The following is a 9,361-nucleotide window of genomic DNA, read 5'->3' on the forward strand; positions in this document are numbered from 1 at the left end:
TCTCCCTGGCTCTGTGTGTTTCTCTCTCTGTTCCAGACAAAATCCCTCCTCCTCTGGGCAATGAGAATTTTCTCTTTGTCCTCCAGTTACCCTGCCCCAACTCATGCATCTCTTCCTCCATGAACCAGTCCCTGGTATCCTTTGTTGCACTTACCAGTAAACCAAGGTCCATTAAGTCAGAGACGACATGTTTTCCCCCAACCCCTCATGTATCTATATTGCTAACACAGTGGGTAGCAGATAGCAAGTGCTTGATGAGTGTTTGCCAAAAACCAAAGGAGGTACTTTTATGTTACACCCCATCTTTGTCACTAACAATAAAGAGTAAATCACCCTTGTCTTTTTTTTATTATTTTTCTTTTTTAAAATTTACATCCAAATTAGTTGGCATATAGTGCGACAATGATTTCAAGAGTAGATTTCTTACTGCCCCTTACCCATTTACACCATCCCCCATCCCCCAACCCATCCAGCCACCCTCAGTTTGTTCTCCATATTTATGAGTCTTTTCTGTTTTGTCCCCCTCCCTGTTTTTATATTATTTTTGTTTCCCTTCCCTTATGTTCATCTGTTTTGTCTCTTAAAGTCCTCATATGAGTGAAGTCATATGATGTTTGTCTTTCTCTGACTAATTTCACTTAGCGTAGTACCCTCCAGTTCCATCCACGTCGTTGCCAATGGCAAATTTCATTCTTTTTGATTGCCAAGTAATACTCCATTGTATATACCACATGTTCTTTATCCATTCATCCATCGATGGACATTTGGGCTCTTTCCGTACTTTGGCTATTGTTGATAGTGCTACTATAAACATGGGGGTGCACGTGTCCCTTCGAAACAGCACACCTATATCCCGTGGATAAATGCCGAGTGGTGCAATTGCTGGGTTGTAGAATAGTTCTATCTTTAGTTTTGTGAGGAACCTCCATATTGGTTTCCAGAGTGGCTGCACCAGCTTGTATTCCCACCAACGCAAAAGAGATCCTCTTTCTCCGCATCCTGAGTTATTAATGTTACCCATTCTGACAGGTGTAAGGTGGTATCTCATGGTGGTTTTGATTTGTATTTCCCTGATGATGAGTGATGTTGAGCATATTTTCATGTGTTGGTTGGCCATCTGGATGTCTTCCTTAGAGAAGTGTCTATTCATGTCTTTTGCCCATTTCCCCACTGGATTATTTGTTTTTTGGGTGTGGAATTTGATAATTTCTTTGTAGATTTTGGAAACGAATCCTTTATCTGATATGTCAGTTGCAAATATCTTCTCCCATTCTGTCGGTTGCCTTTTAGGTTTGCTGATTGTTTCCTTAAGTGTGCAGAAGCTTTTTATTTTGATGACATCCCAGTAGTTCATTTTTGCTTTTGTTTCCCTTGCCTCTGGAGACGTGTTGAGTTAGAAGTTGCTGTGGCCAAGATCAAAGAGGTTTTTGCCTGCTTTCTCCTCAAGGATTTTAATGGCTTCCTGTCTTACATTGAGGTCTTTCATCCATTTTGAGTTTATTTTTGTGCATGGTGTAAGAAAGTGGTCCAGGTTCATTCTTCTGCATGTCGCTGTCCAGTTTTCCCAGCACCAATTGCTGAAGAGACTGTCTTTATTCCATTGGATATTCTTCCCTGCTTTGTCAAAGATTAGTTGGCTATACATTTGTGGGTCAATTTCTGGGCTCTCTATTCTGTTCCATTGATCTGAGTGCTTGTTCTTGTGCCAGTACCATACTGTCTTGATAATTACAATTTTGTAGTATAGCTTGAGGTCTGGCATTGTGATGCCTCCTGCTTTGGTTTTCTTTTTCAAAATTTCTTTGGCTATTCGGGGTCTTTTATGGTTCCATACAAATTTTAGGATTATTTGTTCTCGTTCTGTGAAGAATGCTGGTGTTATTTTGATAGGGATTGCATTGAATATGTAGATTGCTTTGGGTAGTAGTGACATTTTAACAATATTTCTCCCTCCTATCCAGGAGCATGGAATCTTTTTCCATCTTTTGTGTCTTCTTCAATTTTTTTCATAAGCCTTCTATAGTTTTTGGTGTATAGATATTTCACCTCTTTCTAGATTTATTCCTAGGTATTTTATGGTTTTTTTGTACAACTGTAAATGGGATCGATTCCTTGATTTCTCTTTCTGTTGCTTCGCTGTTGCTGTATAGGAATGCAATCAATTTCTGTGCATTGATTTTATATCCTGCAACTTTGCTGAGTTCATGAATCAATTCCTGCAGTTTTTGGTGGAATCTTTTGGGTTTTTGATATAGAGTATCATATCATCTGCGACGAGTAAAAGTTTGATCTCCTCCTAATGGATTTGGATGCCTTTAATTTTTTGTGTTGTCCAATTGCAGAGGCTAAGACTTCCAATACTATGTTGAATAACAGTGGTGAGAGTGAACATCCCTGTCTTGTTCTTGACCTTAGCAGGGAAGCTCTCAGTTTTTCCCCATTGAGGATGATATTAGCATTGGGTCGTTCATATATGGCTTTTATGATCTCGAGGTATGCTCCTTCGATCCCTACTTTCTTGTGGATTTTTATCAAGGAAGGATGCTGTATTTTGTCAAATGCTTTCTCTGCATCTATTGAGAGGATCATATGGTTCTTGTCCTTTCTTTTATTGATGTGATGAATCCCATTAATTGTTTTGTGGATATTGAACCAGACCTGCATCCCAGATATAAATCCCACTTGGTCGTGGTGAATATTTTTTTAAATGTATTGTTGCATCAGGTTGGCTAATATCTTGTTGAGGATTTTTGCATCCGTGTTCATCAGGGAAATTGGTCTATAGATGTCCTTCTGGAGTCTCTGTCTGGTTTTGGAATCAAGGTAATGCTCGCTTCATAGAAAGAATTTGAAAGTTTTCCTTCCATTTCTATTTTTTGGAACAGTTTCAAGAGAAGAGGTGTTAACTCTTCCTTAAATGTTTGGTAGAATTCCCCTGGGAAGCCATCCAGCCCTGGTCTCTTGCATTTTGGCAGATTTTTGATTACTAATTCAATTTCTTTACTGTTTATGGGTGTGTTCAAATTTTCTATTTCTTCTTGTTTCAGTTTTGGTAGTGTATATGTTTCTAGGAATTTGTCCGTTTCTTCCAGATTACCCATTTTATTGGCATATAATTGCTCATAATATTCTCTTATTATTGTTTTTATTTCTGTTGTGTTGGTTGTCATCTCTCCTCTTTAATTCTTGATTTTACTTATTTTACTTACTTTTTCTTCTTGATCAAACTGGCTAGTGGTTTATCAATTTTGTTAATTCTTTCAAAGAACCAGCTTCTGGTTTCATTGATCTGTTCTACTGTTTCTTTGGTTTCTATAGCACTAATTTCTGCTCTAATCTTTATTATTTCCTGTCTTCTGCTGGTTTTGGGTCTTATTTGCTGTTCTTTTTCCAGCTTCTTAAGGCGTAAGGTTAGGTTGTGTATCTGAGATCTTTCTTCCTTCTTTAGGAAGGCCTGGATTGCTATATACTTTCCTCTTATGGCCGCCTTTGCTGCATCCCAGAGGTGTTGGGTTGTGGTGTTATCATTTTCATTGACTTCCATATACTTTTTAATTTCCTCTTTAACTGCTTGGTTAGGCCATTAATTCTTTAGTAGGATGTTCTTCAGTCTCCAAGTGTTTGTTACCTTTCCAAAGTTTTTTTTTTTTTTGTGGTTGATTTCGAGTTTCATAGTGTTGTGGTCTAAAAATATGCATGGTATGATCTCGATCTTTTTGTGCTTACTTAGGGATGATTTGTGTCCCAGTATATGGTCTATTCTGAGAACGTTCCATGTGCACTGGAGAAGAATGTATATTCTGCTTTAGGATGAAATGTTCTGAATATATCTGTTAAGTCCATCTGGTCCAGTGTGTTATTCAAAGCCATTGTCTCCTTGTTGATTTTTTGATTAGATGATCTGTCCATTGCTGTCAGTGGGGTGTTGAAGTCTCCTACTTTTAAGGTATTACTATCGATGAGTTTCTTTATGTTTCTGATTAATTGATTTATATATTTGGATGTGGCCACATTTGGCACATAAATGTTTAAAATTGTTAGGTCCTCTCAGTGGATAGACCCCTTGATTCTGATATAATGCCCTTCTGCATCTCTTGATACAGTCTTTATTTTAAAGTCTAGATTGTCTGATATAAGTATGGCAACTCTGGCTTTCTTTTGTTGACCATTAGCATGATAGAGGGTTCCCCATCCCCTCATTTTCAATCTGAAGGTGTCTTTAGGTCTCAAGTGGGTCTCTTGTAAACAGCATATAGATGGATCTTGTTTTCTTATCCATTCTGTTACCCTTTGTCTTTTGATTGGAGCATTGAGTCTATTGACGTTTAGAGTGAGTACTGAAAGATATGAATTTATTGCCATTATGATGCTTGTAGAGTTGGAGTTTCTGGTGGTGTTCTCTGGTCCTTTATAATCTTTTGTTGCTTTTGGTATATATACATTTTTTTTTCATCTCTTCTCCCTTCAGAGAGTCCCCCTTAAAGTTTCTTGCAGGGCTGGTTTACTGGTCACAAACTCCTTTAATTTTTGTTTGCCTGGGAAAAATTTATCTCTCCTTCTATTTTGAATGACAGCCTTACTTGATAAAGAATTTTTGGCTGCATGTTTTTCTGAGTCAGCACACTGAATATATCCTGGAACTTCTTTCTGGCCTGCCACGTTTCTGTAGATAGGTCTGCTGCAAATCTGATCTGTCTTCCCTAGTATGTTAGGGACTTTTTTTCCCTTGCTGCTTTCATAATTCTCTCCTTGACTGAGTATTTTGTGAATTTGACTACGATATGCCTTGCTGATGGTCGGTTTTTGTTGAATCTAATGGGGGTCCTCCGTGCTTCCTGGATTTTGATGTCTGTGTCTTTCCCCAGGTTAGGAAAGTTTTCCACTATGATTGGCTCCAATAACCCTTCTACCCCCATTTCTCTCTCTTCCTCCTCTGGGACCCTTATGATTCTGATGTTCCTTTTAATGAGTCACTGATTTCTCTAATTCTTAAATTGTGTTCTTTTGCCTGAATCTCCCTCTTTTTTTCTGCTTTGTTATTCTTTATAAATTTGTCTTCTATATTGTTGATTCTCTGTTCTGCCTTGTCTACCTTGCCACCACTGCATCCATCCATGATTGCAGCTCAGTTACAGCATTTTAAATTTCATTCTGGATATTTTTTACTTCTTTTATCTCTGCAGAAATGGATTCTAATCTATTTTCTACTCCAGCTTGTATTCTTATTCTCGTGATTCTAAATTCTGGTTCAGATATCTTGCTTGTATCTGTGTTGGTTAAATCCCTGGATGTTGTTTCTTCCTGCTTTTTCTTTTGGGGTGAATTCCTTCATTTTGTCATTTTGAAGGGAGAAAAGGAATTAATGAGGTAGAAAAATTCAAATTAAAAAATTCAATTTACAAAAATATTAAAATTAAAAATTAAACACACACACAAATATCTAATAGATTATGCTCAATCCTAGGTTTTGTTTTGGTCTGGGTGTTGAAATTGGTTTGACAGATTAGAGAAAAAAAAAAGGAGGGGGAAGAAAAAAAAGGAAATCGTTTGAGAATTTGAAAAAATGAATACACTGAAGTAGACCAAATGAGATGATGGGGGTAAAATAGAATTTGAGAAAATATACACAAAAGTAAAGAATATAGTAGGAAAAAAGTTAAAGAAAAATATTTTTTAATAAAAAGTAAAATATGAGTGTTTTGTTTTCTGTGTTTAAGAAAAATGAAAAGAAAAAAGATAAAAAAAGGAAAAAATTGAAAATTTGAAAAAGTGAATACACTGTAATATAGTAAAATAAAATGATGGGAATAAGATAGAATTTGAAAAAATGTACATAAAAGCAAAAAATATAGTAATAAAAATTAAATAAAAATATTTTTAAAATAAATTAAAGTAAAAATTATGTTTTTCTCTTTCTGCATTCAAGAAAAAGAAAAGAAATAAAAAAGAGAAAAAGGAAAAAGGAAAAAAAGAGAAAAAAATTGAATAGATGAACCTGCTAACAGATTGAAGTAGGACTGAAATTGCTTTGTTTTCCCCTAGAGGTCAGTCTATGTAGCTCTTTATAGTCCATAAATTAAGCTGGAGGTGAGGCTTTTGTTCTTGAAGAGCTAAGTTGGCCCAGTTGGGAGGAGTTCCGTGTAACAGCTCCACTCTCCACTAGATGGCGCTGCTAGCCTACTGGGGTGGATTGTTGCCATGCTGCAGGTTCGTATGCGCTTGTGTGGTAGCGGTGTAAATGGCGCCACCCAGCTACCCAGTCTGTTCTCCCAGATCAGCCATTGTGCACCTGTTCTCTGTCTTCAGCTCTTGTCCACTCCCCGTTTTTTTACTCTCTGTGACCAGACTCCAGACAGTACCTCTCTCCCAAGTTTTGTCTCAGATGTGGCTGTTTTCCTGGCCCTTACTTCTGAAGGGCTGTGGCTTTGACCTGCTCTGCCTCTCTGTGGGAGGGTCTCACTGAGCAATGGCTGAATGAGCAATGGCCAAATGTCAGTTGCAACCAGGAATGCCTGATTGATCCTGCTGTTGCCAGTGCCCCAAGACTACAGCCAGGTGCCAGCCTGCCCCCACAAAAGTTTGCGAGACAATGTAGCAGCAACGTTTCAGGGATTATGGAAAATCACAACACACATCTGGCATCAGGCTTCCCCCTCAATGACCTTGCCCCAGCGCCAGCGAATGTGGCTGCCTTCCAGGGTCTGCTGGGACCAGGAAGCTTCAACAGTTTCTACCAAATGTCCTTCCAGCAGTGGAACCGCTTTTCCCCGTGTGGCCCGAGAACCTTCCAGACTCCACTCTGTTCCTGGGGATTGGCCCTTCCTACCACAGCACCACCAGGTATCGAGTTGCAGCCTTTGCACTCCCCTTGTTTACAGTCTTAATAGAATTTAAACCCTCTCTCTCCTTTCTCCCTTTTTAGTTTAGTCCTGCGGTTGTTTCCAATTTTCTACTTTCTCTGCAGCTGCTTTTGGAGAAGGGTACTTTTCCCGTATTCTTCCCCCCTCCCCAGTCTCTGTCCTCTCTGCCTGCAAAAGCAGTTCCCTACCTTTTGCGGCCTTTCTCTCCCAAGTTCAGCTCTCCATGCCGTGTACCTCCTTAATTCTGTGGTTCAGGGTGTTCAGATTGTTGTTAATCCTCCAATCAGTTTTCTAGGTGTGTAAGATGGTTTAGTGTTGGTCTGGCTGTATTTCATGGACATGAGACACACAAAAAACTTCCATGCTGTTCCACCATCTTGGCTCCTCCCCTCTCCTCTTTCAGTCTTGATTTTATTTCTGTGGGTCAGTCTGTTTTTCTTTGCGATCAATTGGCTAAGCAGCTATCAAATTTGTTAATTCTTTCAAAGAACCAGATCCTGGTGATCTGTTCTACTGTTTTTTTTTTTAATTTCATTATTATCATTGTTTGTTTTTTCCTTATAGTCATTATTTCCCTTCTTCTGCTGTTTGTGGGCTTTATTTGCTGTTCTTTTCCCAGCTCCTTTAGGTGTAAGTTTAGGTTATATATTTGAGACCTTTCTTTCACCTTTAGGAAGACCTGGATTGCTATAATTCCCTCTTATGATCACCTTGCCTGCATCTAAGAGGTTTTGAGCTATTGGATTTTCCTTTTCATTGGTATCCATGTACCTTTTAATTTCCTCTTTAATTTCTTCTTTAACCAAATCATTCTCTAGTAGGAGGTAATATCCAAATATTCATCATCTTTATAATTTTTTTCTTGTGGTTCATTTTGATTTTCATAGCATTATGTTCTGAAAATATGTAATGTATGATCTTGATCTTTTCGTACTTGGTGAGAGCTAATTTGTGACCTGGTATGTGATCTATTCTGGATAATGTTCCATGTACTCTCAAGAAGAATGTGTATTCAGCTGCTTTAGGATGAAATGTTCTGAATAGATATGTTAAGTCCATTCAGTCCAGTGTGTCATTCAAAGCCATTGTTTCCTTGTTGATTTTCTGCCTAGAGGATATGCCCATTGTAGTGAGTGGGGTGTTGAAGTCCTCCAACGTTTTTTATTTTTGGGACAGAGAGAGACAGAGCATGAACGGGGGAGGGGCAGAGAGAGAGGGAGACACAGAATCGGAAACAGGTTCCAGGCTCCGAGCCATCAGCCCAGAGCCCGACGCGGGGCTCGAACTCACGGACTGCGAGATCGTGACCTGGCTGAAGTCGGACGCTTAACCGACTGCGCCACCCAGGCGCCCCGAAGTCCTCTACTCTTATGGTATTGTTATGAATGAGTTTGTGTATGTTTGTGATTAATTGATTTATATATTTGTGTACTTCCATATTTGGTGCAAAAATGTTTATAATTATTAGATCTTCTTGGTGGATAGACCCCTTAATTATGATGTAATGCTCTTCTTCATCTCTTTTTACAGTATTTATTTTAAAATCTAGTTTGTCTATGTATGGTTACTGCAGCTTTCTTTTGACCACCATTAGCATCCTAGATGGTTCTCCATCCCCTTACTTTGAATCTGAAGCTGGATTTAGATCTAAAATGAGTTTCTTGTAGGCTGCATAGAGATGGGTTTTGTTGTCTTATCCATTTTGATACCCTATGTCTTTGATTGGAGCATTTAATCCATTTACATTTAGAGTGAGTCCTGAAATATATTAATTCAGTGCATTTTGTTTCCTGTGTAGATGGTGTTTCGGGTGATGTCTCTGGTCTTCTAGTTTGTGTTGCTTTTGGCCTTTTTTGGTTTGTTTGTTTTGTTTTGTTTTGTCTTTTCGCCATTCAAAGAGTCTGCCTTAAAATTTCTTGCAGGCCTGATTCAGTGGTCACAAACTCCTTTAGTTTTTGTTTGGGAAAATTTTATCTCTACTTCTATTTATTTATTAAAAATTGTTGTTATTAATCTTTATTTTTGAGAGAGAGAGAGAGAGAGAGCAAGCAGGGGAGGGGCAGAGAGAGAGGGAGACACAGAATCTGAAACAGGCTCCAGGCTATGAGCTGTCAGTGCAGACCCTAAATCGGACTCTAACTCACAAACCAGGAGATCATGACCTGAACTAAAGTCAGATGCTTAACCAATTGAGCCACCCAGGTGCCCCACTCTCCTTCCATTTTGAATGCAGCCTTGCTGGATAAAGAATTCTTGGTTGTCTTCATACTTTCTCATTGCCAAGTAGTATTCCATTGTATATATAAACCACATCTTCTGTATCCATTCATTAGTTGGTGGATATTTAGGCTTTTTCCATAATTTGGCTATTGTTGAAAGTGCTGCTATAAGCAAAATCGTGCCATTTGCAGCAGTTTGGATGTAACTGGAAGGTATTATGCTGAGTGAAAAAAGTCAGAGAAAGACAGATAACAGATGTTTGTACTCAAATGTGGATCTTG

Source organism: Prionailurus bengalensis, chromosome A1 (assembly GCF_016509475.1).
Source record: "Prionailurus bengalensis isolate Pbe53 chromosome A1, Fcat_Pben_1.1_paternal_pri, whole genome shotgun sequence".
Classification (NCBI taxonomy): domain Eukaryota; kingdom Metazoa; phylum Chordata; class Mammalia; order Carnivora; family Felidae; genus Prionailurus; species Prionailurus bengalensis.